The following is a 13,625-nucleotide window of genomic DNA, read 5'->3' as shown; positions in this document are numbered from 1 at the left end:
GTTCAAGATTGCGCCAAAGAGGCTCATTGAAAAGCGGTACACATTTCATTTCATTTATTATCACCTTGAAGGCCCGAAGGCATTACACAAGGGGGGGGGGCATAGAAACACGTGTAGGAGTGGTGTAACAATGGTTACATATACCGAAACATACACAGTGGCCATCGTTGGCATCAAAGAGGGTAATTGAAGACCAGCAAACATCATGTTGCACCTACCTGGAGCCACTTGTCGGCGTCAAAGAGTTTCATCGAACAGAGGTGCTTATCCAGTCCAGCACCCATGTCGGCATGAAAGACGTTCGTTTAAGAACGGCACATAGGTGCACAATGGCACATACGCCTTCACCCAAGTTGGTCGAAAAGTTCGTTTGGAACCCTGTTACCTCTGCAAAGCAACAATGCGCTAACCATTCGACCACGGACTATACACTTACCCAGGTAGGCAGGAAAACCGTTAGATAGATAGATAGATAGATAGATAGATAGATAGATAGATAGATAGATAGATAGATAGATAGATAGATAGATAGATAGATAGATAGATAGATAGATAGATAGATAGATAGATAGATAGATAGATAGATAGATAGATAGATAGATAGATAGATAGATAGATAGATAGATAGATAGATAGATAGATAGATAGATAGATAGATAGATAGATAGATAGATAGATAGATAGATAGATAGATAGATAGATAGATAGATAGATAGATAGATAGATAGATAGATAGATAGATAGATAGATAGATAGATCGATCTCGGAAAGTGAGCCAAGTTCTGAAGAATACTTACGCATTCATTTACGTGCACATATAAACCAGATGACGATATGTTTGCATGAAGAAAAAAAAGCGCGCGCCTATTGCACTGCTGCGAATGCCCATTACCAGCAAAACTGTGCAGCACACGACATAGACGTGACACAGAATTGATATGAAAGGTATAAGCAAATTTTATTTTAGTTGAGCGGTGACGGCGGTCATCCCAAGCACACACACACGCACACACACACACAAAGAGAGAGAGAGTTTTATTTTGATCGGCGGCACGCGAACGCGCGCACACATTCTCGTCACAGCTGCTTCTTAGTCGGTGGACTTGGTTCTCTCAATCGGTGCCCGTCATTTGGCCGTGATGGTGGTGACGAATCTCTTGTGCCCGCTATGGTATGCATTGATCGGCTCGGACACAACCTTAGATTCCTTGCCCGAGTGATATCTATCCATGATCGGTGGTGAGTGGTTGGAGCCGCACGATTTCTGCGGCAGACCAAGCCAAAGCCTTTGAGCCCAAATTGTAGAAACCACTTCTTTTGCAGCCTCGAGGTATCAATGTTAATGTCGCCGACGACGATGATAGGTGAGGTGTCGTCATGGCTGACCCGTGCAAAGTGTGGCATGAATCTCTGGACGTGGCATTTGGTTGCATCCGGCGATATATACAAAGTGTATACCCAACCCCATCCGTCGTCCCCACGGCGCACACATCAGCACATTCGGTGACACTGTCCTGCGGTAGTTCGGGAAGGCTGTGGGGTTGCACACTAAACTTTCTGTCCAGAAAGCACCTTTTGAATTTAGCGTATGCTCCTTTGAAGTTATTTACTGAAGCCACATGGTACCTACGTCTCTGTGCAGTGTTCTCCACCTCGCGACGTTGGGCGTTTTGACTGACTTTCCGCGTGCACTTTGTGTTCCTTGCACGCTTTTTTCGGTGGTGTTTACCGCCCATCACTGCCGATAGCATTGTCTTTCGGCAAAGTTATCGGTGGTGACGGGCGGTAATATATATATATACCGGCGGTGGCGGGCGGTCTATATATATATATATATATATATATATACGCGCGGTGAGACCAGCTACCGGCGCAAACTAGAGAAGCCACGCTAAAGCCCCTTTAACTTCGTAAAGTAATGCCACGCTTTGAAGAATGCCACCTCCTCCTCGAGCGCTCTGGCCGAAGCCGACGCCGCGTCGCTATTGGCCTAATGGCATCACGTGGCCCCTTGTGCCGGCTTCGTTTGTTTACAATCACGCTTCAGTGCCAATTTTGATCGAGAAGCGGCGCTTGTTGGCACCATTCCTTACTATCCCATTCTGTGTTGTGATTTTCTGAACGCATCGAAGGAAGTTTTGTGGCAAGTGCGACATCGCTTCACGGCATTTTCTAAGACCATGACCCGCTGTGCCTTAAGATGCCAAAATAGCTTTAGCAAAGGCAAGAAACTATTCGCGATAGCGTCCGGTAAGCGCGACGGGTTAAGAAGAAAGACATGGCTTCACCGAATCAGGAGGGAGAACTTTGGACCAACATCCTCCACGCGACTATGCGAGTTGTGAGTGTCGCATCGTATAGTATGTGCCAAGCTTGCGTATTTTGTTGCGGAGAATAACGTAGTAGATATTGCACAGTTCACTGTGCATGTTGTCATTTGTCTGCACGCTTTAAAGGGACACTAAAGTGAAACAATAAATCAGTTTAGACTAATGAAGCATTGTTTGAGAACCCTGAAGGCAGTTATTTAAAAAGTATAGTTCGATTATTAGATGAGAAAATAAAGGTCCAAGTATTTGAATTTCGGGCCGAAACCCCAGCGCCGGTACGACAGCGTGACGTCGGGAATTCCGAAGTATGTTTTCACATATGGGCCGCGTTGGCTGAATAAAGGCTCCCAAAACTTGCCATGTTTAATATTTGGTTCCTTTATAACACAATGTAGTCAGTCTGTGCCGCTATATATAATTAGTAGGCCCTAGAAGTTGCCATCAAAATGGAAGACGTCACAGCCCCCAGGTGCGGGAACTTAACCCATTAGGGACCGGTTTCTTTATTTTCTTGCTATCTTGAAATAAATCTAATATATTAGCTTACCTTTATGCTAATAATTCACATGCAAGAATTTATTACTCTTGCCTAATTAGTTTTTGAAATATAGCCCGTGACCATATGGTCACACTGGGCCCTTACACTACAGCAAAATACGCAAAGTTAAAAACATTTATTTCAAGCCATGAAGCATCACGAAAAACATACATTGCGTATAGTCGAGCACTTATTTAGTGTGATATGGTTTAAATCATGGAATACACATGCCGACGTCATACTTTGTGCATTGTGTGTGCACCGCGCTGTTGCAATTATCTCATGCACACCTCCACCTCAAAGTGGGCCACATGGTCATACTGTGTACCATTCAGGACATCACGTCTTTGGGATTCTGCGTTGACCACGTCCTCTAGGCTTATTGTCCCATCGCATCAGGTTGCTTTGTGCAATATGCCTGCGGAATTCCACCTGCGTGACGTTGAGCCCTGTGCTAGGAATTAGCGCCCAAGCGTTGCTGATAGATAGATTACAAAGTCATATGAAAATCGGCCACCAACACTTTTTGCCACGGATTGCAATCCTATAGGCGCCTACATTTGCATCCATCTGGTCCGTACCTCCTATAAAAGTTGTACTGAGCAAAAGTGTTTTGACGGGCCACCTTCATTCGCCTCTTCTCAACACGAGAGTACCTGTCTGCAGATGACATTGGCTCTACGCCGTGTATGGTGCTTACGATCGTTACTACAGAATCGTTCATCCAGCGGACCGCAATTATCCCGTGGTCGCTCAGCACGGGATCTTCGTGCCCGTGAGGTTGGCACTTGACGTATTCTGGTCAAGCGATCGGGCACTCTTTGGGAACACTGTTCTGTTTCACTGTGCTCGTGCCTTCGTAGCCCTGTGCCTTGAGATGCCTGAGTAGCTTCATGCTTGTGAATAAATTATCAAAATAGAAAAAGAAAGGAAGGTCGTGCGTCTCTGCTGCGAGTTCTTCCACCATTTCAAGAAGTGGCGCCGCTGCTCTTCCGAAGTCCTTTTCATATTTTTCAGATGTGCTGGGATCTCCCCTAGCTGCTTGCCTTGATACACTTTGAAGTTTGCAAGGTATCTGTTCTTGGCATTTAGGCACCATACTTTATACCAGAAGCGGATAGGCTTTCCGCGTTTCAGCGCCGGCTGATAGCTGCCACCTGCTTAGATTGTCAATGAGCCCACCTGAGTCTTCATCGACCGAGTCTTCATCCGAATAGGTGCTAGCCTCTGGCGGCTCAATATAAATCACTGACGCGACGTCATCTTTCTCTACGACTATCTTCGCTATATTTTCCAACACCAACCTATTCAGACAATAAAATAAAAAATAACCACTGCGAGAACGCGTGGATGTAATGCCAAAACGCTCACGCGCATCACGGCGAAAACCGAGAGCATGCTGAGACTAGTTGCTAGAGTATCCGGACGAAAGAAGGGACTAGGTGAAGACAACCTCCTCAGGATCCATCACGCTTTCCTAATGAGCCACATTAACTATGTAGCCTCGGCCCTTAACTGGACCAAAACCGAAAAGAATAAGCTTAACATTCTCATGCGCAAGAGCATAAAAAAGGTACTGGGGTTACCAGTAACCACTTGCTCGCACAGGTTAAGCAAACTCGGCATGCACAACGACATTAATGAAGTGATCGAAGCGCAGGTCACCGCTCAGGTAGTCAGGCTCTCGTCAACCAGGGCAGGGAGACGCATCCTAGACGAGGCCTGCATGGCTCCAAGAATACTCAATGAACGGAAAATCACCTTATCCAGGGAGGCACGGGCAACTTTTGTGGTCAGCCCGTTCCCTCGGAATATGCACCCGCAATACAATGTAGGGAGGCGAAAAGCCCGAGCACGGGCGATATTACAGAAGGCCAGCGAGCATCAAAATTCGACTGTCTTTGTCGACGCGGCTCAGTACGGCAACTGTAGCACGTTCGCGTTGGCAATCATTGACGGCAAAGGGGAATTACGCTCCTCGGCATCGGTTAGGTTAGCTACGAGCGGAGTCGCAGAACAGGTTGCCATAGCCCTGGTCATGACCGACCCCTCGCGCACCAACGTTTTCACCGACTCACGAGCGGCCATCAAAGCTTTCGAATCGGGTAACCTAGCCCAAGAGGCTGCCTCCATTCTGGAAAAGAGAACAAACCCTGGCACTCATTTCATCTCTTGGTTTCCCGCCCATATGGGTGCGGACGTTCATCAGAACATACCTAACCTCAACGAGCTTGCCCATGACCGTGCGCGAGATCTAACGCACCGCGGCGGCATGGAGGCCTTATGGGGACAGGATGAAATCCAGCAGAACGATCCGCTCCTTACTTTTCACGAGATAACATCTCACTATCGGCTTAGCAGAAGGGCCTATCCTCTTCCTCACCCGAAGTTAGACAGGTCTCAGTCAGTTTCACTTAGAATGCTCCAGACTGGCTCATTCCCCTCGCTGGGCCTTCTCAGCCGTATGTACACAGACGTCGATTCGAGCTGTCCGGACTGTAATGAGATCTATTGTTCCTTAGCGCACATGCTCTGGCAATGCCCCGCGTTACCTAACGGCCCTCTAACCAGCGAAGCCGACTGGGAAGAGGCACTCCGGAGCCCATCGCTCCAGACACAACTAGAGGCAATCCAGAGGGCCCGAGAAAGGGCGGAACATCACGGTATTCCTGCCCCGACTTGGACGCGGCCAGCGGCTTCCGCGGGTCCCCGATAGGGGCCTCCGCTTAAGCTCCTCAGGATCAAATAAAGTTCATTGTCTGTCTGTCTGTCTGTCTGCCTGTCTGTCTGTCTGTCTGTCTGTCTGTCTGTCTGTCTGTCTGTCTGTCTGTCTGTGTCTGTCTGTCTGTCTGTCTGTCTGTCTGTCTGTCTGTCTGTCTGTCTGTCTGTCTGTCTGTCTGTCTGTCTGTCTGTCTGTCTGTCTGTCTGTCTGTCTGTCTGTCTGTCTGTCTGTCTGTCTGTCTGTCTGTCTGTCTGTCTGTCTGTCTGTCTGTCTGTCTGTCTGTCTGTCTGTCTGTCTGTCTGTCTGTCTGTCTGTCTGTCTGTCTGTCTGTCTGTCTGTCTGTCTGTCTGTCTGTCTGTCTGTCTGTCTGTCTGTCTGTCTGTCTGTCTGTCTGTCTGTCTGTCTGTCTGTCTGTCTGTCTGTCTGTCTGTCTGTCTGTCTGTCTGTCTGTCTGTCTGTCTGTCTGTCTGTCTGTCTGTCTGTCTGTCTGTCTGTCTGTCTGTCTGTCTGTCTGTCTGTCTGTCTGTCTGTCTGTCTGTCTGTCTGTCTGTCTGTCTGTCTGTCTGTCTGTCTGTCTGTCTGTCTGTCTGTCTGTCTGTCTGTCTGTCTGTCTGTCTGTCTGTCTGTCTGTCTGTCTGTCTGTCTGTCTGTCTGTCTGTCTGTCTGTCTGTCTGTCTGTCTGTCTGTCTGTCTGTCTGTCTGTCTGTCTGTCTGTCTGTCTGTCTGTCTGTCTGTCTGTCTGTCTGTCTGTCTGTCTGTCTGTCTGTCTGTCTGTCTGTCTGTCTGTCTGTCTGTCTGTCTGTCTGTCTGTCTGTCTGTCTGTCTGTCTGTCTGTCTGTCTGTCTGTCTGTCTGTCTGTCTGTCTGTCTGTCTGTCTGTCTGTCTGTCTGTCTGTCTGTCTGTCTGTCTGTCTGTCTGTCTGTCTGTCTGTCTGTCTGTCTGTCTGTCTGTCTGTCTGTCTGTCTGTCTGTCTGTCTGTCTGTCTGTCTGTCTGTCTGTCTGTCTGTCTGTCTGTCTGTCTGTCTGTCTGTCTGTCTGTCTGTCTGTCTGTCTGTCTGTCTGTCTGTCTGTCTGTCTGTCTGTCTGTCTGTCTGTCTGTCTGTCTGTCTGTCTGTCTGTCTGTCTGTCTGTCTGTCTGTCTGTCTGTCTGTCTGTCTGTCTGTCTGTCTGTCTGTCTGTCTGTCTGTCTGTCTGTCTGTCTGTCTGTCTGTCTGTCTGTCTGTCTGTCTGTCTGTCTGTCTGTCTGTCTGTCTGTCTGTCTGTCTGTCTGTCTGTCTGTCTGTCTGCGAGAACGTGGCAGCAGACGTGCAAGAGATGAGAATGAAGGTAAATAAAAGGTTTGGTAGCCTAAAGGCCCAGCGTGACCATATGGCAACGCGCAAGATAACACGTTCGTTCATGGATAAATCAAACATTAATATTTCACAAATGCTCATCGAAGGTCACATATTCAAAGGGCGATACGGAGGTAAGGATATCTGACTACTGCTTAAACAATAAGTGCAAAAAAAAAAACACACTTATCCCTTGGAGCGATGCATGGCAACGCTACTCGCAGAGCAACACTTATTCCCGCCTTTGTGAGGGGCTCCCACAAAACGACTGACAGCTACTGCGACTTGGTATCCATAAAGGGAACTGTAATCTGTCAAACGGCACGTCATAGGCGATTTTGGTGCCGTTTTGTTAATCTTAATTAATTGAAATCCACTTTGAAGACTAACGTGACCATGTGGTCACGCTGGTCTTTAATGGGTTAAGTAGGCGTCGCCACCCGTATTTCGCTCTTGCGCTTTTTCTGGCTTACCAAACGTCTTATCGTTGCAAGAGTAGTGTTTTTGGTGTTGTAAAAAGATAATTCACTGATGCAGAAGAAATCATTTTTCACTTTAGTGTCCCTTTAACACGATTTTTATGCAACGTCTGCTTTGTTTATGTACACGCTACGTGGTCGCGTTAGTCGTATTTGGTGCGCTTAATCGTTTTGCGCCAACCGGCTTCAGTTCGCGGGCACGCGAGGCTGCGTGCGATAACATGATTACGAAAATTTTAACATTCAGCGCAGTCCTTTTGACAAGATTTCAGTATCAATAATGAAAGCTCCTCTTAGGAGAGCAACTCTCTACCCTTTGTAGTTACTTACTAGCCTTCTTTAGATTGAATAGCTTTGTTTGCCTCATTTGTTCGTGTTCCTCGTTGGCGGTCGCCCGGTGGATTTGCGATACAGGGGCACCGATGAAAAGCGTGCGTGCTCTCCCGAAACCGTGTTACCCGGTGGATCGTCGCCGAGCGACAGCATCATAGCTAATTGAAACGTATCTGCTAATTCGCGTGACCTTTAAAGTGTGCGAAGTTTAAGATGCGGCGGTGGAGCACTCGCAAAGAAAATGTGCGGTCGCCCTTCCGTTCCCTGGCTGGTTCAGTCGTCGTTCGTGCTTAGTCGTTTGCTCGTTCGTTCGCACGCGCGTTTACTCGTTCGTTTAGTCGTTTGCTCGTTCGTTTAGTTCGCGCGCTCGTTTACTCGTTCGCTTGTTCGTTCATTCCACCATTAGTTTCTACAGTTACTATGCCTAATTGAGACGGGCTTGCTGTACACTCTTAAAAAAAAGGTAGTCGCAACTGAATCTTTTAAGGGTGTATCTGCTCGTCGCACATATGATGACCTTTTGGGTGGTAACACGTACTCTCTTGGAAATACAGTGCGGGCAACTCCCTGACAGTACCTGTGAATCTCTCCCGCAAGACCTACTGAGGTGTATGTATTACTCCCAAAGCAGGAGTTGATGCGAGTACCTCAGTGGTCCATGAAAGTATTCCTTGGTAGTGAGCGGTACCCCTTTGGAATGGCAACAATTACCCTTCTTAGGGTAGTCATCTGAAGACTCACAATGGTGGTGTACATGATTACCATGGCAAGAGTTGGTGAAACTACCTTTTGGGTGATATCATTAGCCAACAAACACTGACACCAAGGACAACATAGGGGAAATTACTTGCGCTTAATAAATGAAATAAGGAAACCATAAGGTAAAGGTAATTAAAGCGGATGAAAAACAACTTGCCGCAGGTGGGAACCGAAACCACAACCTTCGCATTTCACGTGCGATGCTCTACCAATTGAGCTACCCCGGCGCCGTTTTCGCACGCGAAATGCGAAGGTTGTGGGTCCGGTTCCCACCTGCAGCAAGTTGTCTTTTCATCCACTTTAATTACCTTTAACTTATCGTTTCTTTATTTCATTTATTAGGCACAAGTAATTTCCCCTATGTTGTCCTTGGTGTCAGTGTTTGTTGGCTTCTTGTGATATGACTAATAAAAATCGAGCCCCTCGGTTAACCCCCTTTCTTCTCGTTTATAACCTAACGGGGGTCTCGACTCCGGCAACATTGATGCCTTCAGGTAGCATATGTGGGTTTATTGACCAGTTGCCTTCACCCAAAAAGATCACGTTCTCGTGACGCCTGCGGCGAAAAGGACGTTCCACGTCCGCCGCCAAGGTCCGTGCGCGATGGCGCTGGCTAACACTCCCAGGGTTCTACTAGGACACATAAATACCCAAGAAAGTGGATGTGAAAACGGCGCCGCGATAGCTCAATTGGTAGAGCATCGCACGCGAAATGCGAAGGTTGTGGATTCGGTTCCCACCTGCGGCAAGTTGTTTTTTCATCCATTTTAATTACCTTTAACTTATCGTTTCTTTATTTCATTTATTAAGCACAAGTGATTTCCCCCATGTTGTCCTTGGTGTCAGTGTTTGTTGGCTTCTTATGATATGACGGATAAAAATCGAGCCCCTCGGTTAACCCCCTTCCTTACCTTTTGGGTGGTAACACGTACTCTCTTGGAAGTAGAGTGTGGGCGACTCCCTCAGTACCGGTGACTGTCCCGCAAGAACTACTGAGGTGTATGTATTACTCCCAAAGCAGGAGTTGATGTGAATACCTCAGTGGTCCATGTAAGTACCCCTTAGTGGTCAGTGGTACCCTTTGGAATGGCAACATGACCCTTCCAAGGGTAGTAATCTGAAGACTGACAATAGTGGTGTACATGACTACCATGACAAGAGTTGGTGAAACTACCTTTTCGGTGGTAACACGCACTCTCTTGGAAATACAGTGTGGGCGACTCCTTCAGTACCGGTGACTTTTCCGCAAGAACTACTCAGGTGTATGTATTACTCCCAAAGCAGGAGTTGATGTGACTACCTCAGTGGTCCATGCAAGTACTCCTTAGTAGTCAGTTGGAATGGCAACAATGACCCTTCCCAGGTTAGTCATCTGAAGACTGACAATGGTGGTGTACATGACTACCATGGCAAGAGTTGGTGAAACTACCTCCTGATACTTAACCGAACCCTTTGCAGCAACTGCTGTGGCCTCTGCCTGTGTAGCCAATAGGCTATCTCTACACTAAGATGGAAGCTCACAACATAATAGATTTTAGTCTGCATGTACAACAAATGCCTAGTTATTCAGCAGCTCTTAGCCACCATTATATGTTATGATAAAATGTAATACTATAAACAACTATAAAAAACACTGAGCACATAGCACTACAGTGAGTGAAACACCAAGAGCAAAAGTTTCACTACTATGACTGTATTAACCTCTAACGCATCAATGCACTATACCTGGCAAAAACAGAAGGCAGCAGTCTGATTTGCTCAACTGGAATCAATGGCCAACCTTGAGAAACACTATGCTTCAGTTTAGTACACTGAACAGCTACAATATCTCCAAGGTTATCAGGTATTGTAGCATTACAGGCATTTAAGCAAGAATTTAGTTCTTTGCCATGGCAAAGGGCCAATTTATTTCAATATACCATGGAGGCATACGTGGACAAAAATAAATTTCAATACTTACATTAAATGACCAATTTAGAGTCTCACCAAATCAACGCATTCATACAGCATCGATGCCAATGGAAGAAATATGCCTAAAGACTAGAAAAATGAAAAACAGGGCATGAAAAATAGTGCCAGTTTGATATACATGTGTTTCCTGCCCAGTACATACATCCCATAAAGCTTCAGAACTGCAATTTCTGGGCCATCTTTTCATCAAAATTGTCAAAAAAGACTTTTGTCTCACCTCCTAAGCGTTTCCGTTTGCACTGCCACCATATTTGCGTGAAATTCTGTCTGCTCCGGTAAACATCTGAAAGAACAGCACAACTGTTAAAAACTTGTAAAAATTTTATTCAATAAAAGATATGCACACATCACAGTAACCTTTAGCAAGAGCACATATAGTGATCGCAAGGAGCACTTAATTCTTGTAAGCAGAGCACCCAGTTTAGAAGAGAACAGGAAGAGCCTGAGAATAGCTATACTGCATCCGTTAATGTTCTCGTGGAATGAACCCCAACTGGCCTTGCCACCACGGCATATCACAAATCCATCATCATCATCATCATCATCAGCATCATCATCATCATCATCATCATCATCATCATCATCATCATCATCAGCCTAGTTACGCCGACTGCAGGGCAAAGGCCTCTCCCATACTTCTCCAACTACCCCGGTCATGTACTAATTGTGGCCATGTTGTCCCTGCAAACGTCTTAATGTCATCCGCCCACCTAACTTTCTGCCGCCCCCTGCTACGCTTCCCTTCCCTTGGAATCCAGTCCGTAACTCTTAGTGACCATCGGTTATCTTCCCTCCTCATTACATGTCCGGCCCATGCCCATTTCTTTTTCTTGATTTCAACTAAGATGTCGTTTACCCGCGTTTGTTGCCTCACCCAATCTGCTCTTTTCTTATCCCTTAACGTTACACCCATCATTCTTCTTTCCATAGCTCGTTGCGTCGTCCTCAATTTCAGCAGAACCCTTTTCGTAAGCCTCCAGGTTTCTGCCCCATATGTGAGTACTGGTAACACACAGCTGTTGTACACTTTCCTTTTGAGGGATAGTGGCAACCTGCTGTTCATGATTTGAGAATGCCTGCCAAACGCACCCCAACCCATTCTTATTCTTCTGGTTATTTCAGTCTCATGATCCGGATCCGTGGTCACTACCTGCCCTAAGTAGATGTATTCCCTTACCACTTCCAGTGCTTCGCTACCTATCGTAAACTGCTGTTCTCTTCCGAGACTGTTAAACAATACTTTAGTTTTCTGCAGATTAATTTTCAGACCCACCCTTCTGCTTTGCCTCTCCAGGTCAGTGAGCATGCATTGCAATTGGTCTCCTGAGTTACTAAGCAAGGCAATATCATCAGCGAATCGCAAGTTGCTAAGGTATTCTCCATCAACTTTTATCCCCAATTCTTCCCACTCCAGGCCTCTGAATACCTCCTGTAAACATGCTGTGAATAGCATTGGAGATATCGTATCTCCCTGTCTGACGCCTTTCTTTATAGGGATTTTGTTGCTTTCTTTGTGGAGGACTACGGTGGCTGCGGAGCCGCTATAGATATCTTCCAGTATTTTTACATATGGCTCATCTACACCCTGATTCCGTAATGCCTCCATGACTGCTGAGGTTTCGACTGAATCAAAGGCTTTCTCGTAATCAATGAAAGCTATATATAAGGGTTGGTTATATTCTGCACATTTCTCTATCACTTGATTGATAGTGTGAATATGGTCTATTGTTGAGTAGCCTTTACGGAATCCTGCCTGGTCCTTTGGTTGACAGAAGTCTAAGTTGTTCCTGATTCTATTTGCGATTACCCTAGTAAATACTTTGTAGGCAACGGACAGTAAGCTGATCGGTCTATAATTTTTCAAGTCTTTGGCGTCCCCTTTCTTATGGATTAGGATTATGTTAGCGTTCTTCCAAGATTCCGGTACGCTCGAGGTTATGAGGCATTGCGTATACAGGGTGGCCAGTTTCTCTAGAACAATCTGACCACCATCCTTCAACAAACCTGCTGTTACCTGATCCTCCCCAGCTGCCTTCCCCCTTTGCATAGCTCCTAAGGCTTTTTTTACTTCCTCTGGCGTTACCTGTGGGATTTCGAATTCCTCTAGGCTATTCTCTCTTCCACTATCGTCGTGGGTGCCACTAGTACTGTATAAATCTCTACATAACTCCTCAGCCACTTGAACTATCTCATCCATATTAGTAACGATATTGCCGGCTTTGTCTCTTAACGCACACATCTGATTCTTGCCTATTCCTAGTTTCTTCTTCACTGTTTTTAGGCTTCCTCCGTTCCTGAGAGCCTGTTCAATTCTATCCATATTATAGTTCCTGATGTCCGCTGTCTTAAGCTTGTTGATTAACTTAGAAAGTTCTGCCAGTTCTATTCTAGCTGTAGGATTAGAGGCTTTCATACATTGGCGTTTCTTGATCAGATCTTTCGTCTCCTGCGATAGCTTACTGGTTTCCTGTCTAACGGCGTTACCACCGACTTCTATTGCGCACTCCTTAATGATGCCCATGAGATTGTCGTTCATTGCTTCAACACTAAGGTCCTCTTCCTGAGTTAAAGCCGAATACCTGTTCTGTAGTTTGATCCGGAATTCCTCTAGTTTCCCTCTTACCGCTAACTCATTGATTGGCTTCTTGTGTACCAGTTTCTTTCGTTCCCTCCTCAAGTCTAGGCTAATTCGAGTTCTTACCATCCTGTGGTCACTGCAGCGTACCTTGCCGAGCACGTCTACATCTTGAATGATGCCAGGGTTCGCGCAGAGTATGAAGCCGATTTCATTTCTAGTCTCACCATTCGGGCTCCTCCACGTCCACTTTCGACTAACCCGCTTGCGGAAAAAGGTATTCATTATCCGCATATTATTCTGTTCTGCAAACTCTACTAATAATTCTCCTCTGCTATTCCTAGAGCCTATGCCATATTCCCCCACTGACTTGTCTCCAGCCTGCTTCTTGCCTACCCTGGCATTGAAGTCGCCCATCAGTATAGTGTATTTTGTTTTGACTTTACCCATCGCCGATTCTACGTCTTCATAAAAGCTTTCGACTTCCTGGTCATCACGACTAGATGTAGGAGCGTAGACCTGTACAACCTTCATTTTGTACCTCTTATTAAGTTTTACAACAAGGCATGCCACCCTCTCGTTAA

At 46.2% G+C, this 13,625-nt stretch overlaps 1 non-coding gene across 1 annotated transcript; it reads right to left on the bottom strand.

Annotated features, from left to right (window-relative positions):
* Positions 1–8,649: 8,649 nt before the first annotated feature.
* TRNAS-UGA (transfer RNA serine (anticodon UGA)) lies at positions 8,650–8,722 on the bottom strand. Its single transcript has one exon. It is a non-coding gene; the product is annotated as a tRNA-Ser (tRNA).
* Between the last annotated feature and the right edge of the window lie 4,903 nt (positions 8,723–13,625).

This window comes from Dermacentor andersoni, chromosome 9, assembly GCF_023375885.2.
Source record: "Dermacentor andersoni chromosome 9, qqDerAnde1_hic_scaffold, whole genome shotgun sequence".
NCBI classification, from domain to species: Eukaryota; Metazoa; Arthropoda; class Arachnida; order Ixodida; family Ixodidae; genus Dermacentor; species Dermacentor andersoni.
This window is presented reverse-complemented; position numbering and strand designations above follow the sequence as displayed.